We start from the raw sequence: 19,030 nt of genomic DNA on the forward strand, positions 1-19,030 counted from the left end.
GTTATCAACCTAGCGATAGGTTTGATATAACTTCAGTAACGTTAGCTATAGCCTGCCCTAAACTGTACGACAAAAGTGCTGTGTTTTCACTTAGCTTACTCAACATTCTTGTTGTGGCCTCTGGACCATGGCTATTTTTGAACGACGTGTCCATCTGTTTCTTTTGGGAAAACCCACGTCTTGCTGAATGTTCGTGTTCGTGAATGTTTTTAGCCTTTTTATTTGACCATTCGTCTCCGGTGGTGTCCCATTGATGAAAACATCCGTCCAGATATGTGTGTTTAAATTAGTGAAATTGCAAGTCACCAGCATATGGTAATCATGCAGGTCTGGTGTAGGGCCATGTTGATCATCACATCAGCCAACCATGAGGAGGGTAAAAAGGTAGCAAATGTTCCTATTTTGACTTTATTTGCCTCAGTTGCCCACGTCGTACTCATGGCCTTCTGAAAACGTTTAGAGCCAGACCATCAGAAATCAAAAGGGCCAACTGCTGTGTAAGTTACTGTGTCTGAGTCTGCTCTCTCCCCAATTCCAATTTGTTTTTCAACTTTGAAGATAAGTGCTTCACAATTTTATGGATGGACCTTTGGCATATTAGGACTTCATCAAAATGCAAATGTTCCCCAGCATCCAGGGCTCTGACAGATTCTCTCTCTCTCTCTCTCTCTTTCTCTCTCTCTCTCTCTCTCTCGCTCTCTCTGAGAGCTTACAGTTCTTACAGTTCTACCTTACAAAGGAAGACTTTGGTTCAGTTTCCTTCCTTGGCATGGCGGCACTCTTCCCTTGAACCCTCTGCCTGGCCATGTTGTGGACTCCCTCCAGTTCACAGTAGCTTCGCGTTTTTATGTGTTCCATTCCCGGCTGCTGGTGCCAGCAACACTCGGCAGGCAGAGTGGATACCCCACAGGCAGACCCATGTGAAAATCTGGGAATGTAGCCTATAGCACGGTGTCACTTAAATATAGGATGAGCTCCTGGGTTGGATTTCCAAGTCTGGGTTTTGAATTTCTGCTACTGTTTTTTCTCTCACACGATGATCTACAGCATTTCAACAACTCAAGCAGGAGTGTAGATGAAATCTCCTAATACTGCGATAGTCACTTATTGCTGAGACAGTACGCACGGCATCACCTGAACAAAGTGAGGCATCTGGGCATTTGATATGCTGAACTGATTGTGTGTAATTAGCTACTGTATCCTCTCCAGCATTTCACATGGCATTTTAATCAGGCAGCGAGGGCTTGCCTTTTGTCAAATGGACCTCTGGCGTGTGTGTGTCCCTGGCAGCTGGGGCACGGCCATTGTTTGCCCTTTGGGGGATGACTGGAGGCTTCCTCTCCTTTTGTTGTGGAGCTCTACAACGATAAAGCCCAGCCCAGTCTAGTCCAGCCGCAGATGGGGCAGATCCACAGCCAGGGCTGATAGTGGGCTCAGCTGCCGGAGACCAGGCCGGTCAGGGCTGGCAGCAGCTGGCCACTGGTGGTGGTTGGGGTGGGGAGAGGTAGGGGGGTCCAGGTGCCCTGTGGTGAGCCCCCATTTTAATTTGCCCTATTTGGTATGGCCAGTGGGTGATTTGTGATGGATGGCTCTGTTCAGGTTGTGGGGGTGGTATAGTATGTGGTAGGGCTGCACGATTTGGGGAAAATATCTAATTGCAATTTTTCTGACTGATTTTTGCAATATGATTTTTGAATGTCAATTAATCAATTCAGTTCAATATTCCAAATGTCTCTAATTTGTGCCACCCCTGATTGGTGAGCACGCCTGGTGCACAAGAAGCACAGCACCCCGACCGATTTATGAAGCTCACCAATCAGAATTTCTGTGCCCCTCATACACTACGCATATATAAAAATGTGAAAGTGAAGTGAATGTAGTGAAGGAGGATAAAATAAATATAGAAATGTGACACAATTAACTGTGCACAATTATTTGTAGCTTTTGCGATTAGGTAATTGCGTTGGTTTAAATTGTGATTAGGATTGCGATGGTGATAATTGTGCAGCCCTAGTATGTGGCACCCTATGATCAGGCCAACTAGTCAGAGAAGAGGTGTTTGGTTGTGGGCAGTTCTGGTCAGTGTGTGCGCATGCGAGATCATTAGGAAAGGGGGTTGTGTGCATCTCTCTTGATTCCATGGAAACAATCAATCATCCATCCTGTCCTCAGCATTTCACTCTCTCTGGTTGCTTCCCTTGTGTTTGTCTTGCTAGAAATGCTTTGCTTAATTGCCCCCTCTCTCGTCCTTTCATTTCTGACTGTCACCAGACCTGACCCCCCCCACTGATGGCCCCCCACCATCACTCACTCACTCACTCACTCACTCACTCACTCACTCACTCACTCACACAAACAAACAAACACACCTTAAACAAACACATGGGATCGATCTACTCCAACTTGATTTGGGCCATCTTCATATCTTTCTCTCTTGTTTTTTTTTTTAATCCTTTTGGCAGATCAGTGAGATGGGTGTGGAGTATATTAGCCTAGTCATGTGGAGTTGAAGGAAGTCAAGATGTCTGCAAGAGTTTGGCTGTGTTGTAGCTGTTGTTTTGCAGAGGTTTGTTAAACATGTTTGTTTGGGCTTACTTATTCGGGGCGTATATATTTGCTCTGATGTGATGCAACAAAATGTATGCAGGGAATGTATTTCCTTTGATCTTTCCTCCCCTTTATTTCAAAATCTGTGGATATTTTTAGTTGTTGTCCGACTGCTTAGCAGACCACTTTTGGGCATTTTCTTTCTCTTTCTTTTTCTCCCTCCTCTCTCTCTCACTCTCTCTCTGATCAGTGCTCAGGCATGCTGTGTTGATCTGCTGTTGTCAGGCACAGTAGGGGGACGCCAGCTCAGCAGAACACACACAACACACGCACACACACACACACACACACACACACACACACACACACACAGACACACACACAGACACACAGACCCCCCACCCCACCACACACACCCTTCCAACCAACTGTGCTGAGAAGCCTGCAAAACCCTCAGGTAACAGAGGGCACATCTTCAAGTGCCGGGAAACCAACCTTTCACACACCTGAACAATACATGCTCGTAGAGGACTAGAGCCCAAAATGTAGATCTGGCCTGGAAAAAAACTCCCTTACTGACTTCACTTGAGATTTTATCCTCAAGATGAGGTCTGATTGAGAATAAGGGCTGTCCATTATTCATAATGGGTGCCTACTTTGTCTGTCCTGCTTGGACCTTAGTGTGAAATTACTCATACTAGCTGCTGTTTTGATTAGGCCTTCTATCCCCAAGGCAACATGGAGTGATATCCATACACATGGTATTGTGTCTTTATTTCGCTTTGATCTCACTCCATTAGCTTGAATGCCCTACCTAAGCTGACTGGACTGGCCCTAGACCCAGTTGTCTTTTGTGTTATTTATTTGTTGCCATGACTGGAGTAGCTAAATACTTCCTAGTAGTTTAGTGTGCCTGACGAGCATGTTGTTGGTGAAATCGATGAGGGGGCCGCAATTGAAATACACACAAGCCTGCATTGCGTGAGTAATGGTGCGGCACGAGTAGTTTTATTTCTTTCCGCAAGGCGCTCGTATTTATAAATGAAGCCCGGCATGCAGCTCCATTAGTGTCCTGGCTCCCATTTGCATTTAAATGATACCAGCGCAGACTCTTTCCGTGTCTCCCGCTCTGTCCTTATTTCTCTTTTGGGTTAGGCTACATCATTCAATTTTTTTTTTTTTCGTTCAGCCTGTCATTCTCTGCCCTTTCCCTTCCTTTTGCTTCCTTTTTTGCACACTGTCTCTCTCTCATTCCTTCCTTTTGCTTCCTTTTTTGCACACTGTCTCTCTCTCATTCCTTCCTTTTGCTTCCTTTTTTGCACACTGTCTCTCTCTCATTCCTTCCTTTTGCTTCCTTTTTTGCACACTGTCTCTCTCTCATTCCTTCCTTTTGCTTCCTTTTTTGCACACTGTCTCTCTCATTCCTTCCTTTTGCTTCCTTTTTTGCACACTGTCTCTCTCTCAGTCCTTCCTTTTGCTTCCTTTTTTGCGCATTCCAGGAGCATCAAACAGACCTGCAAGTCATTGTTGCTGGTGCTTGTCTATTCTTGTTCTTGATGTAATAGCATGACTGCCCTGTGTTGGCAACCTATGTCTCTGTGAAATGTGATTTCATTACTAACCTGGGACGCGACACTAAGGAGGATTGATGGATGTCTGGTTGGTACTGGGATGTCAGGGTGTTGAGGGACCACTGTTACATGCTAGCTGAAGTTCAAGGTGTGTCAAGTGCACTTGGCGGTGCTTTGGGACACGCCAGTTGCTGTTTTCAGAATGAGTGTTGACTCACAGCCCCATGAATGTTTCACACCCAATCGATCTTCCAGTCAGTGGAGACACAGCCTCATTTTTCCGGACCATAGGCCTATTTTAACATTTATTGCAATTTTATGTAAACATGGCTAGTAATGAGTGAAAAGGAGCAGAAGGTTTGCAATGGCAAGACTCCATCACTAGAGTGGTGTGGTCTAGGGAAGTGTTTGCCTGTTGCCTGTACTAACAAGCTAGGTAACTGGCTTACCCAGATAACATTGTAGTACTGTTTAACACCAATTTAATTCAGTTTTTGTCAACCCCGACTTGCCTAAAATAAAGGCAAGTCGGCAAGTTATTAAATTTGGGCAGGTTTAGGTGATGCCACGAGTGACAGGAGAATCCAGATCCGCACACATACACCGCCCATGTCTGAAGCTCTTGCCTTCCCATTCCAAAACACTTTCCAGACACAACCCTTGCCGTGGACAAAAACCTACCTGCATCTCAGCCTGACCGAATGCAATTGATAATTTTTGCCTTTTTTAAACGCTCTTAGTGCCTTAAATGTGACCACACAGCACACACCTAATCAGATTTGTGGTTTGTTGAGCTTTCATGAGCGGCCCAGTTCAGTATCGATCTCCAGCATGTCTCCCCTCTCTCTTTAAGCGCTTATAGGATTGCCTTGGAATCACTGTCCACTGTCAAAGCCATGTGCTGTCATGTGTGCATTATCTCTCACACACACACACACACACACACACACACACACGCACACACACACACACGTTTGTGTACTGCAGCGCTGATGAGAAGGCAAACTGGTATAAGCATAATAGAGTGTCCTCTGGGCCCTTGTCTTTCGATTGGGCTGGGAACAGAAAGGCATCTGGCCTGCCTAAATGTGCTCCGGGACCCACAGAAAAGATGGAAGTAAAAGTTTGATGGACTGACACATTTATTTTTCTCTCCCTCCCTCCTTCACTAATGTGGAAGAATGACAAAGAGAGGGAGAAAAGGTAGAACTTGAGGCTAGTGCATTGGTTCTCAAAGTGGGGTCTGGGGACCCCCAGGGGTCCGCAGCACATTGTCAGGGGGTCCCTGACAAAGTTTGCTAAAAAATATGAAATTGTCTTATATGGCAAAAAATGCTACAGTACCAGTATTTGCCCAACTCTATACGTTACATCAATACGTCAAAACACTTTACTATTAGTTAGCCGCCAACAAAATGAAAGTTATGTGAAACAAACACTATGCGTTCAACACAATAGGCCTACATTTGACAAAGAAACAACAATCCTTGAAAAATCCTACATACTGTCAAAGTTTGCTAACATTACTATTGTGGTATTAGCACAATACATGACATAAGCATCTAACAGAAAAAAGGCTATACAGCTACATGATTAACTTAAGTTTTATGTGTTGCGATTATGAGGGGTCCTTGGAGAATTTTCCACTCCATGAGGGGTCCCCGGCCCACAAAAGTTTGAGAACCCATGGGCTAGAGGGATGACTTGATCCTTCTGTCTCCTTCTCCCCCCTCTGCTCCAGCTCTCTCTCGCTATCTCTGTCTATCTCTTTCTCTATCTCTGATGTCTGTGCCTTTGTTGCACACTGGCAGTGTATTGCTGTGTCTGTCTCTGCTAGGACAATCGGTGTCAGTTCTCAGTGGTGCTGTTGTGGGAGCCAAGCTAGGTACGTCATAGACAGATGCACACATGTAGGGCATCCACTCTGCAATCTGATGACACAAAGCAACTTGGCTCTCTCTCTCTGTGTGTGTGTGTGTGTTTGAGAGCGAGAGCGAGATTCTGTGTGTTGGTGTCAGGCTGGCACTGTTGCATTTCACTAAGAGGGCAAGCAGGCACATGTGTGGAGGAGGGGTTGGGCTATGGCCAGCTACCATATAGGGCTACCTTGGACGTTGACCGCATTGCAGCCAGTGCCAACAAGCCAGGATAAGCTTGCTCACCCAGGTCACCAGTCAAGGGACAAAATTAAGCTGGAAGTGGAGTGTATTGTGTAACCAAATCAGCAGACACACACACAGTGTGTATTAGTAATGTGTATCTTCCTTTTTTCTCTTGTTTTATTAATCTTTTTTTGCCCTTCTTTTTGGAGGAGGGGGAGTGGAGTAGAGAGGAAACTGGAAACTGGGTCAGACCCCACTGTGTTGTCATGTGTGTGTTATCTCTCGCTTGTGCGTAATTTCTTTTCAGATGGTTTCTGCAACCCACCTTCCACATTCGTCCGATATGGCTCCGGCACAAAACGAGTTCAGGGTCGCAAGCGGATCCAAACTGCTCCACTCTGCTGGCTCGAATACATAGGGGGGGCAAATCGTAACAAAAGTGTGTCCGATACAAGCGAATCCGAGCTGGTGTGGACATGGCCTCATTGAATCATTCAATTGCTGTGAAGTGGCTTTGCCGCTAGGTTTGTTTTCCTGACTGGTGAGCCCAGATCAATTTAGGCCACCTGATTGGTTTTCAGGGGTCAGTGTTTCAACAAACACAAAAAGGTCTGAAACTCCTTGGCATTCACCAAGCAGATGTATGTAGTGATATTCAGTCATTTCAATAGTTTGAAACCCTTGGTACGGTTTGCGATCTTGGGTCTCATTTTGAATTCATGTCTGTGTGTTTGGGGTCTTGATGGTCAGAGTAACAAATTGATACTGTCTTTGATAGAGGTCTATAAGCTTAGGTATGATTACGTCAGTGGGCATATTTAGCCTTGCGACACACACAAACACGCACACTCATCTGAAACCAGGACATTGCATTTGTTTTGAACAGATGGCTGTTTGGCAGGCTGGCAAGCAGGGGAAGCTCACCTTACGGTCCCACCTCATGTGTCTCTGACTAATTGAAGGAGTAGCTATTGATTTCAGCCTGGGTCACCTCGAACCGATATCTGTTCCAGACGAACAGAGCAAGAGCGAGAGAGACGGAAAGAAAGGATGGCCAAACGGAGAGAGGAACATTTGTCTTTCTAGTTCCACTCTGCTAAGAGAAATGGTCTCAGGCCGCCTCTGGAGGAGGGAGGCAGGGATGGAGAGTGAGGAGGAATAAAGTGAAGAGTGAAGACTCAGACGTGGACATGGATGGTCTGGCCTAGGTTTTGCCAATAAGAGAGAACAGCACTGCGGTGCTCCAGGGTAAGCTCCATCGCTGTCATCCGGATGGGCAGCGGTGGTGGTGGTGTCGTCGTTGGTGGCCTGAGAGCTAACCATGGCGGCAGAGCTCCCGGTTGGGCAGTGTAGCAGACACAGAGGCTGAGAGTGTGTGACAGGCCCTGGACACCCAGCAGCTCAGAGGTCACAGGGTCAGAGGTGTGTGTGTGTGTGTGTGTGACATCCCTGCCTCCACCTAAAACTTGCTGACTAAGACTTCATTGCAACTCTGTTTTCCAGTGGGACCAACATGGCAGCTGATGAAATGCAACTGAACTGTCATCTCTCTCCCTCAGAAGTGCCACTCTGCCCCTTCCACCCCTCCCACTCCACACTCCCCTGGCCTACCGGTCCTCTCCTGTATCCCATACACTGTGGATCTCAGATGCTCAGAGCTGTTAGGCCTGCAGGGCTTCTCTCTGACCTGTACGCAGGACCCTGCCACCTTCTGTCCCCGAGTCCGCTGAACCCCTGAGGCAGGGACTGTACTGGACTGCCCGGCAGGGACAGAGGCCCCGAGGATGGACTGTGACAGCCAGTGCTACCGCACGGGCCCCCTGGGAAATGTATAGCCAAATAGGACTGCTCTGCCGCTGGGGGTTGAGAAGAATGAAGTGTGTGTGTGTACGGCTGGCAGGGAGGTGGGGTGGTGAGGTGTCTCAAGTGAACTCATTATGGCGCTCTCCATGTGGCCCACTTTCCCAACTCTGACGTGGACATGGATGGTCTGGCCTAGGTTTTGCCAATAAGAGAGAACAGCACTGCGGTGCTCCAGGGTAAGCTCCATCGCTGTCATCCGGATGGGCAGCGGTGGTGGTGGTGTCGTCGTTGGTGGCCTGAGAGCTAACCATGGCGGCAGAGCTCCCGGTTGGGCAGTGTAGCAGACACAGAGGCTGAGAGTGTGTGACAGGCCCTGGACACCCAGCAGCTCAGAGGTCACAGGGTCAGAGGTGTGTGTGTGTGTGTGTGTGACATCCCTGCCTCCACCTAAAACTTGCTGACTAAGACTTCATTGCAACTCTGTTTTCCAGTGGGACCAACATGGCAGCTGATGAAATGCAACTGAACTGTCATCTCTCTCCCTCAGAAGTGCCACTCTGCCCCTTCCACCCCTCCCACTCCACACTCCCCTGGCCTACCGGTCCTCTCCTGTATCCCATACACTGTGGATCTCAGATGCTCAGAGCTGTTAGGCCTGCAGGGCTTCTCTCTGACCTGTACGCAGGACCCTGCCACCTTCTGTCCCCGAGTCCGCTGAACCCCTGAGGCAGGGACTGTACTGGACTGCCCGGCAGGGACAGAGGCCCCGAGGATGGACTGTGACAGCCAGTGCTACCGCACGGGCCCCCTGGGAAATGTATAGCCAAATAGGACTGCTCTGCCGCTGGGGGTTGAGAAGAATGAAGTGTGTGTGTGTACGGCTGGCAGGGAGGTGGGGTGGTGAGGTGTCTCAAGTGAACTCATTATGGCGCTCTCCATGTGGCCCACTTTCCCAACTCTCTCTCTCTCTCTCTCTCTCTCTCTCTCTCTCTCTCTCTCTCTCTCTCTCTCTCTCTCTCTCTCTCTCTCTCTCTCTCTCTCTCTCTCTCTCTCTCTCTCTCTCTCTCTGTCTCTGTCTCTGTCTCTGTTTTTCTCTCTCCTCCCCCTCTTCAGCACGTGATGGAAGGCACTCTTCCCGTGCATCATATGTGCCATCACTCCGCTGTTGTCATGGAAACCCTTGGAATTCTCTTACAAGGGTTCCAGGGTCGTAATGGATAACAACCCTCTGCTTCCGTCTTCTCCCAGTTTCTCTCTTTTTTTTTTTTTTTTTTTTTTTTCCACTCATGGATTTGGATTTGCCTGAAGCTCTGTTCACATGATGATCGAACAGCATTGCTATTTTATGTAGGTTGCCAAAGCCATAGGTGATGTATAAGGATATGAACATTAAAGATCATAAGCATCTCAAGATTCAAGAATAATATGTTAAGAATGTTACAGCAGATGTTCAGTTGTTTTTAGGACCAGACACAAGGTTTCTCCTTATCCTAGAAGCTGTTAATAGACCAGATAAACAATTGTGCTGTAGACCCCTGTAGTTTATTTCATGTAACCCTTTATGATTGACTGCATTGACTGGCCTTTATAGATGAAGGCAATCTGCTTGAAGGCAATCGTTGTTCTAAGGCTTCAAGCATACTGAGAACTCTGTGGGTTTATGCTTAGTCTCTTCTGTGTTTTCTGAGCCTAACAACTCCTCAACATCAGCCCGTTATGGTAGCCAAGGTTCAGTTTGTGTTGCTTAAGGACATTTTTATCTGCAGGAGGAGCTTGGAATACCTAGGGTTTTCATTATAGGTCATACCACTCCGATGACAAATGGTATGTGTGTGTGTACACATGCATGCCCCCTGCCTGAGCTGAAGAGAGCTTAAGTGAGTCTGTGGGTGATTGAGTGTGTGACCTCCTCCACCTCTGCTGTCTGTGTATGCTTCTTTACTCCGGCATTCCTGAGCTCAGGAGATGAGATGGGGGAAATCAGACTAACTTGCTAGCATGCCACACACACACACACACACACACTTGCATGTGCACCAACCAGGCCCAGCCAGTTAGGTCCAATTCTTACACAAATACCCCTCCCCACACACACACACACACACCCTGGCACACAAGCACTCAACACTCCCTGACCTCTGACTCAACACTCTCACTGACCTAATATTCTGCAAACAGACATGCACACTAGCTGACCCAGTAAGCCGCACCATATTTCAGATGTACCAATGCCCATACCCTGTCTCCCACCTCTTCCTATGCTACCTCTTGTTGTTCTGTCTCTCTTTGTGCCTTGTGTGTCTTCTATCGACATTGTATTTCTTATCTAGATTAGGTCACAGCCCCTTTGGTAGGGAGAAGTAATGTAGTGATGGGGTAGTCCTGGGAAATATTTATTTAAGCATTATTTTTGTGTTTATAAGCCCTCACAAATTGTAACAAAGCCATTAGTTTGTGTGATTGGTCAGCCTCTGTTTATTTTATTGGTTTAGCCTTATAATCAGCCTTCGTGAATTCTGGAACATTACAGCTAAAATAATGCCACTAGTGCCCCATAGATGCACATCAGGGACACTGGTGCTAAGTATCTACACAGACTTCTGTTGGCATCAATTAGTGGACTTTCTTCGCTAATCGCTAATGTGTTTAAGTCACGCTAACCACATTTTATCTTTTTGTTGCTCTCTTTCTTTCGGCCCTCCGCTCTGTCTTCCGCTAGCTTTTCTTGGCTAATGCAAATGTTCGCTCATCTCCCAGTGACATCCTGAACAGCAGCGTGTTAATGACCCACCAGAGAGACTCGTGGGCCGGCTCCGTCCGCTGACTTTCTTTCTGTAGCCTTCTACTTTTACAGCTCTGGGGCCAGAGTCCCAACGCAGCTTTCCAAAACACACTGAATGACTTTTTGTTTTTAGCCTCCTCTTGGAGGAAATGTTTTCAGTGTGGTTTGTCTGTCCGTCCCGATGTCCATCTGTCTGTCAATTTTCATGAAACTTGGACCATGCTTCACCTTTCCACTACGTATGAACCCATAACATTTTTGAGCAGACCGTAATCAGTATACCATTTTTAGTTCATCAAAATGCAAATTACAGACCTAAAGTATTCACACAAAATTAATTAATTAATTAAAGTAATGCAGACAAAATATGGATTGATGCCACTTGGGATAAAACAAATTACTTTATAATGCCATTGGTATTACTATTTTTGTTCTGAATCTGAGGCCATATGGGCATTTAGTAGCCTAGAAATCTAGACGCACCCTAGCGGCAGCAAATTACATTTGCTGCCAGGGCTAGTCTAGCAACTCTCCGTTGGCTTGTGAGCTCGGAAAATTAAACTTCTATCAGGCCAATCAAATCGTGTATAGAGTCGTTAGGCAGGCTTAACATAATGATTGATGGCAGAGTTGCAATGGTTTGGCTTGAATTCCCTGCTACTTAAAAACAAATAAGATGGATATCGCATGGGACTCATAGCGCTGTCCTATTGCGTGCAGAGGGAATTTGAAAGACAACCGATTATCCCGCCCCTCGGACTGAGCACTGCGAACGGTGAGTGCCCAGACCCTACATTTTAATGTGGGTCTGGCTCGTCAGGCTAGGCATTTAGTACTGTTAATGGTCAAGTCATACTAAGTCTGGCTTTCATCCTACAAGTTTGGTCCAACTAGGAATCCTACTTTTTAGATGTTGATGGCGCCCAAACATGGCTTCCAAGAGAATGCATTTTGAGTGTATAATAGCGGGAGAAATGGAACTGAACAAAAATGTTGCTAGTTTTGGGACCTTAACATTGTTTAGACAAACTTTGAGTAAAATCTTAAGCAACCATTCTCCAGGATTCTGTCTGACACTGAATGACTTAAGTGGCTTTTAAAAATGGGCTTTCAGCTTTGAGCCTCTTAATCGGCACCAAACCTCAAACATGTTGTCTCTGTCTGTGTCTCTGTCTGTGTCTGTCTCTATACTACTACTGTCCCCCTAAGCACCCCTGAGCGATCTCTGGTGTTTAGGTCAGTGTGGCCTGACGCCGACTGCAAAAGGCTTTACGGTGGTGGAGCTGAGCTCTGGGCGCAGCGTCCTCCTCAGCGTTGATGCTCTCAACAGGACTGATTGCCTGTCATTCACACCCAGTCGGTGGTTGATGGTTGGTCATTCAGCATGCGCGAGGCGGGGCGTATTTGACTCCGCCTTGTCGATCCCTGACCCTGAAGAGCATGCTGGGATAGACCACAGATGACTGAGCCAATGCTGTCCTGTAAAATGCTGTGTGTGTGTGTGTGTGTGTGTGTGTGTCCTGAGGAGTGCTTGCTAATGCTTTTTGATTACTGGAGAGCTGGAGAGTCACCATTAATAATTCAGCATGCACCATGCAGGTCTGGCCATGATCACACCCACAAAACCGCTTACACACAAACGCGGCCCAGTACATTTTCACACGAGCAGTACGTCACAGCAATGTTTATGGAGCAAAGGTCATATTTACTTTACATGGACACGCATGCTCAAAACAGGTTTTCCTTGATGGCACAGTTAACGTTAACGGCTGGTAAGCAGACCTCGGCTGTCCGCACCGCACCTTGCTGCCCAGGCAGGTAACAGGAGCCAGCCTCTGAATATTTCAGCAAGATAAACTGGCTTTACCCACTACCCCTCCCTCTGGCTCTGCATCCATCTATTTATCCATCCATCCTTCTGTTTCCCTATGAATGCTTTCTGTCCTTGGGTTTTGTTTTTTTGGCCTCCTCACTGCCTGAGATGAAGACAGAAAATATAATACACAACTGTTGATGTGTCATTAATGCACACAGCAGGGATGATTGCGATAGGCTTCCACACTGTCATTTCAGTTAGCCTAGCGGAGAAGGAAGGAAGAGGAGAAGGAAGCCAAAATTAGATGGTTATATTGGCACAATTTGAGCCAGAATCTGCATAGCCTAAAGGCTTTTTGGAGCCAGCCAGTGCATGGTTATTAAACATGAAATCGCCCAGAACTAAACATTTTCATTACTTTTCTGCCATTTTTCTATTTTGGCTTGTCCTTTGAAAGGGTGTATGCTGTCCATCGCTCTCCAGTCATTGGTAGCACCCCATCATCTAATCAGTGGATAGTGGGGGCCAGCACCCCATCATCTGATCAGTGGATAGTGGGGGCCAGCACTGTCCCGTCCCATTCCCAGCATACACACGTGTGTGAGGCCCTGGTTTTCTGCACACAAACCCATGTTAGACAGGCGCCCGTTTGGCAGACAGACGCTGAAGTGATGAGATGGGGGGGGGGGAGTGATTTATGTAGAAGAGGTTGTTGACTGACGCAGGATGAGAGTGGCCATTGTGGGCAGAAGTGTGTCGGGCAGTGACTGAGCACTGGGGGCAGGAGTCATGGGGAGAGGGCAGAACGTGTGTGACGTGTCTCTGTGTGTGTGTGTGTGTGTGTGTGTGGTGTGCAGGGACATGTGGGTGGCAGAGGAGGGGGTAGGGTGACTACGACGGACCCTAAGTTGGCCTGGAGCAGTGACCTCACGGTGGGGTGCTTTTGGGGGGTCAGACACGGAGGAGCAGCAGCTGCAGGGAGGATGGGAGCAGAACCTCAGGGCTCAGGAGGGGGCCGGTGGGAGGGTAGAGGATTGAAGGAGAGGAGCAACAGAGCAATCATGGACACCCCCAACGAACCCTCCCCCCCCCCTCCCCCTTTGTGTTACTTTGACCTCTCATGGAGTACATCTGACCAGATAGCCCTCATATTCACCAGGTCACTCAGGGGGCCACAGGGATGGTCAGAGGCAAAATAAACATGTCACACACACACACACACACACACACACACACACAGTGATTTTGGTAATTGTAGGACAAACCTACATATTTCATAGCCACGTTTCCTTGCCGTGAAAAGTTTGAGAATCACTGTTGTAGGTGCAAGCGCCGCTCCCTGAAAGGAAGAATAAAGAGCTCAACGGAACAGTGCAGGTTGCGGGGTGGAGTGAAGAACACGCCACACTTGTCTTTTTTCCTTTTTCCCCTGGCCTTGTTCTGTCATCTTCCTAACCATATTGATTGGAACACCGAAAGGATTAGTGTGTGTGAGAAAGAGAGAGAGAGAGATATTGAGAGTGAAAAGGAGAGGGGCTGTGCATTTCTGTGTATGAACACACACATATTTTGTGTGTCTGAACATTTGTGAATATGCTTGTGATTGTGTGTGTCTGTGCTTCTTTACAGCATTGATTGGGAGCACGGAGCACTAAAAGGATTAATACAAGCGCTGTTATACTCTGCTTGATCAGCTATCCTATCGACTGCCGGCACAGCCACTCATTATACCCCTGTTCCAGGCCGATATGAAGATGAATACTGTGTGTGTGTGTGTCTCAGAGATGGGCAGCAAGCTTTGGTCTCATTGCTTGCCAGCTTAATTGAGTGTGTGCGCTCAGGTTGCGTTGATTGGCTGATTCCCTGTTGCTGCCCCCATTGTGATGTTTTTTTGACCATGTTTCTACCTGCTGCTCTCAAATCTGCCCTCAGGTGTGTGTGTGTGTGTGGGTGGGTGGGTGGTCCGGTGCAATGTGTACTATCTGTAGTGTGTGTGCAATGTGTACTGTGTGTGTGCAATATGTACTGTGTGTGTGTGTGTGTGTGTGCGTGCAATGTGTACTATCTATAGTGTGTGCGTGTGTGTGCGCGTGCGCATCCACATCTTCTTTACCAGTATGGTCTCAAGGTTTGTAGTCTCTTGATACTTTGGGCTCCTCCTGCTCTGAGTGTTTGTGTTTGTGTGAGAGAGAGAGAGTGTGCGAGTGTGGTCTCAAAGCCTGTCCCCATCACCTTCTGTTGTCTAAAGCACATCTCATCTCCTTTGGCTGGCTAGGCTCCCTCGGCTGGCTAGGCTCCCTCTCCTGACTCAGCCATCTGTTCTAGAAGGTTCTGATGTGTATGTGGCCCCTGGTCCAGACATCTGTTCCAGAAGGTTCTGCTGCCTATAGAGCCAAAGGAAATTTATTTTGTGTAGAGCCACAGTGTTCTGAACCGATCTGATGCCATCAGATCAGCACCAGAACCAGCTCCTGTCTTGTAGAGCAGTAGAGAAGTAGCTCATAGGAACCAGACTAAGATCTACCCTCATGTGATGCTACCGCATCTGTGAACTAGCCAGAAGGCAGTGTTTGAGACCGGGTGCCCCAATCTGATGCTGCTAGACCATCAGGGCCAGATGCAGGCAACGCTCTACAAAGGCAGGTGGGCAGCTGAAGGAATTGGGTGTGTTATGGAGGCAAAGAACTACTCAGTTTTGGTGTCCTTTGCCTCATCTGCCCTTAATGATTGCTCAAGCAGGCAGGGAGTGTGTGTGTGTGTGGGGGGGGGGGTTCAGGATGTCTTGGCTGTTCAGATTTGTCCTGTTGACCTAATACATCTAATGTATGTTGTTGTAGGTTGCAGATGTCTTGTTCTGGATGAAGTTCCCCTGGAGAAGTAAGAGGTTGAACTGGAGAGGAGTGCCCTTAAGCTGCAACTATATTAGAGGTGCGTGTATGTGTGAGTGAGTGAAAAGGCTTTACTCCGTTTAGGCAGAGAGTGCTGCTTGTGTGTGGGCCAAGACATGATCGAGGCCACTATTGTGCTCCCACAAAGAGGCAGCCGTCCAGTGGCTTGAATTTGTGTGTGTTTGTGTGACTGACAGAGAGCACGCTCATGTTTTGACCCTTGCATGCAGATGCACACTCATGGTGTAGCACGCACACACACACACACACACACACACACACACACACACACACACACACCGGTGCATTGTGTCCCTATCCATCTGCGTGAGTGTACGCGTGTGTAGTAGTGAATGCATGGGCGTTTTGCCTTGTCTCAGTAGCACAAAGGGAACGCGTGTGTGTGAAAGTGTGTGTGTGTGTTCCCTGCCCTTCCCCCTTTTCCTCCGTGTCTGTATGTTCGTGTTTGTTTGCCATCTGTCCTGGGTCAGTGTGTCGGCTGCCAGATGAGCAGTGAGATCCCCCCCTCTTCTGTTGTCTTATACACACTCACACTCACTCACACACGTACACTCACACACACACACACATGCCTGTCTCTCTTACATCCCATATCTAAAAAGCTGTGCCCTTCTCTGCTACTGAATGCTGTGTTTCATTTAATCAGATGCAAACCCACAACACGTTGCCGTGCCTCTTGTGTGTACACACACACACACACACACACACACACACACACACACTTGCTTGTCCCTCATTCCATCTCTGTCTCGTCAAATCCCCTGAGGTCCCTTCCTTCCCAGAAGTCTTTGCGGCATGACCCGTTGGCTGACTTATGTGGATGATGTGCGTGTGTGTGTTGCCAGGAGGCGTAGGGCCTCTCCACCCCCTCCCCTCTCCTCTCCTCTCCCTCCCCTCTCCATCTACCCTCCCCCTCGGCCCTGCAGCCCACTTCATTGTCAGCAGGGTCGGCCCTGATGGCTCATTATCTTAACCAGGGCCTCCTTTTGTCCTGTAGATTAGCCCCCCCCCCCCACACACACACACACACACACGCACCAATTTCAGTCCCACTTTTCTGTGCCCCCACCTCTACCACATGCTGGCCCAGAAGTGTTAAAAGTGCCCTCAAGCAGAAAACGAGATGGCAATTTACACCCCCAGCCCAGCTGAGAGGACACACACACACACACACACACACACAAGTGGAGAGAGGGCACATTGGGGAAAGAGGCTAATCTCCTATTTGAAGACACACACACACACACACACACACACACACACACACACACTTTTGGCAAACTGTTGTGTATGACTCTTGGCCTTGCTAATTTTGTCAGCTGAATGGACAGTGTTCAGTATTCTATTCAGTGTTTTGACTGGATTTCAATTCATTCTTTTTCTTATATTGCAGTGTCCTTTTACTGTACCTGGGTTTATTGTGTGTGTGTGTGTGCGTGTGTGTGTGTGTGTGAGACTGGCACAGTCTCTGAATTGTCTTGGGTTGTCTCTCTCCCAGTGACAACAGTGGGCCATTTGCATGCTGCCTAGAGCGTGTGTTTATTTGTAGAAATGCTTTACGTGTGTGTGTGTGTGTGTGTGTGTGTGTCTGCCTGCGTCAGGACACGCTCTTCTTTTTCATAGCACTCACTGGAGCGAATTTGGGGAGGGGAAGTTGCTGGTTTGAAAGAGACTGATTGAGTGTGAAGGTGAATGTGTGTTTGTGTGTGTGAGGCTGAGTATGGTAGTCTAGTCTGAGGTGAGCGACTATTTTGTCTGCTGTGGCTTTCTGTGTGTGTGTGTGTGTGTGGCCAGCTTAGGGAGGAAATGGACAGGAAATATGCGTCACACTGGAAGATTGAGTATACAGTGTTTCCCACAGAATTGGATTCAGTTTGTGGCGGTAGCTGACTTGGACAACGGGGGGGGAAGGGGGGTGTACACTAAGATTGTCTTGGTAATGTATAGGTCTAATTGAGTGCCTGTCACTTTAAGACGTTCGTGAGGGAACCCTTGCAATTGTAACACAGTTAAAAGGCTGCTGGTTTGTGGATGCAATTCATAACGTTTTCTACATAGTTAAAATAAAGGTTCATACTTCTCCTTGGGACAAGCACTTTTGAATTTTTGAAAACACTTTTCCATTTACATCAGGATTTTGCAAACATTCAGTGTCCGAGTCAATAAAATGAGCCCTTCAATGAAATTGACAAGTAGCTGTAAGTAGGCTAAGCATGCTAAATTCGACATCCAAACAGTATTCTAACGTTAGCTTTGAGATACTGCTTGATTGCATAACTTAACTTAGTTTAGTCTCCTCAGTGTAGTCTACTATGTTGTGATAAGACCTTAGCAGAGTTAACTTCAATGCAGCAGTTTTGAACAAATGGTCACGATGCTAAGCGGATTTAATAGTAATTTAGCCAGACGTCTTCTATGCAATGCTTCTATGTGGCAACAACAATCCTTCAACAATAGTGAATAGCCTATTTTGTTAAATGCACATGCAGAGGAGGGGCAGCGGGCTCATTATGAGAGAGGGCGGGGCAAGGAAAGGCTGCGTGCGTAAAAAGCCCAGCTCAATGCAAGGATTTGATCTTATACCGATTAGTCAATGTATGGGAAACACTGGTACACACACACACACACACACAGTGCTTGGAGCAGTATTTCAGAGCAAGCTGACCGTGGGGCTGTGTGTTTGTTTATGTAGGTGTTTTTTCACTGGAGATGTTTGTTTTATCTCGGTCATTAGGTGTGTGTGTGTGTGTGTGTGTGTTTGGGACCGCACAAGCAAGGCTGGGCTAAATGAGCTCTTTGGTTCTGGAGGGAAGATATTTGTGTGTGTGTGTCACTGTGTGTCTGGTTGTGTATTTGCTCTCTGTCTCTCCCTCCCTCCATCCATGCAGCCCCCCGGGGGAAAGAAGCCTGAAAAGGGTTCCTTCTGCCTCCAACCCTCCCTGTCCACCCTGACGCTCCACACAGGTTCTGCCCATTATGGGACTCAGATCTAGCCTGGATGGGAGCCTAGCTGCTCTCTGGCACCTGGAGGCACAGCCTACCCACGCCTCGGCCATGCAATGCAATAAGCTTCTAGGCTGGGTTGCCAGACCCTGGCCACTTCTGTGCCAGATGAGTTGCCAGATCTGGGCTGCATCGGGCCCCTCAGGCGGATATGAAGCGGTGGTGATCGGACCTTCCTCGAGGAGGAGTATGGTCTTGTATCTGCCCTGAGCACGAGCAGCATGTTGCCGTGTCAACCTCTGTCTGATTGGCTGAGGAGTGCTCAGTGAAGGTGGGGGGTTGTGTGTGTGTGTGTGTGTGTGTGTGTGTGTGGGGGTGGGGTAATGGGCGTCTCCGTGTCCACCCCCCTTTCCTCTCTCCCTCTTCCTGTCACACACACGCACACAAACACACACACACACACACACACTCATTCTCTTGCGTTCATTCTCGGCGGGTGTGTATCTGTAAGCCAGCCTGATGGGCTTAGCGGATCGACTTTTGGCATCCCGTCTTCC

At 47.8% G+C, this 19,030-nt stretch overlaps 1 protein-coding gene across 2 annotated transcripts in view; it reads left to right on the forward strand.

Moving 5' to 3' along the window:
• The window catches only part of spsb4a (splA/ryanodine receptor domain and SOCS box containing 4a), a 65,527-nt gene that overhangs the window by 822 nt on the left and 45,675 nt on the right, over nt 1-19,030 (forward strand). Inside the window, exon 2 of one of the 2 annotated variants that reach the window (XM_042099568.1) lies at nt 15,459-15,549. The exons of the other annotated variant lie outside the window; for it this stretch is intronic. The gene's annotated coding sequence lies outside the window, so the exon portion shown is untranslated. The remainder of the gene's footprint in view (nt 1-15,458; nt 15,550-19,030) is intronic. 2 annotated transcript variants of the gene reach the window in all.

The sequence above is a fragment of the Alosa sapidissima genome, chromosome 1, assembly GCF_018492685.1.
Source record: "Alosa sapidissima isolate fAloSap1 chromosome 1, fAloSap1.pri, whole genome shotgun sequence".
NCBI lineage: Eukaryota > Metazoa > Chordata > Actinopteri > Clupeiformes > Clupeidae > Alosa > Alosa sapidissima.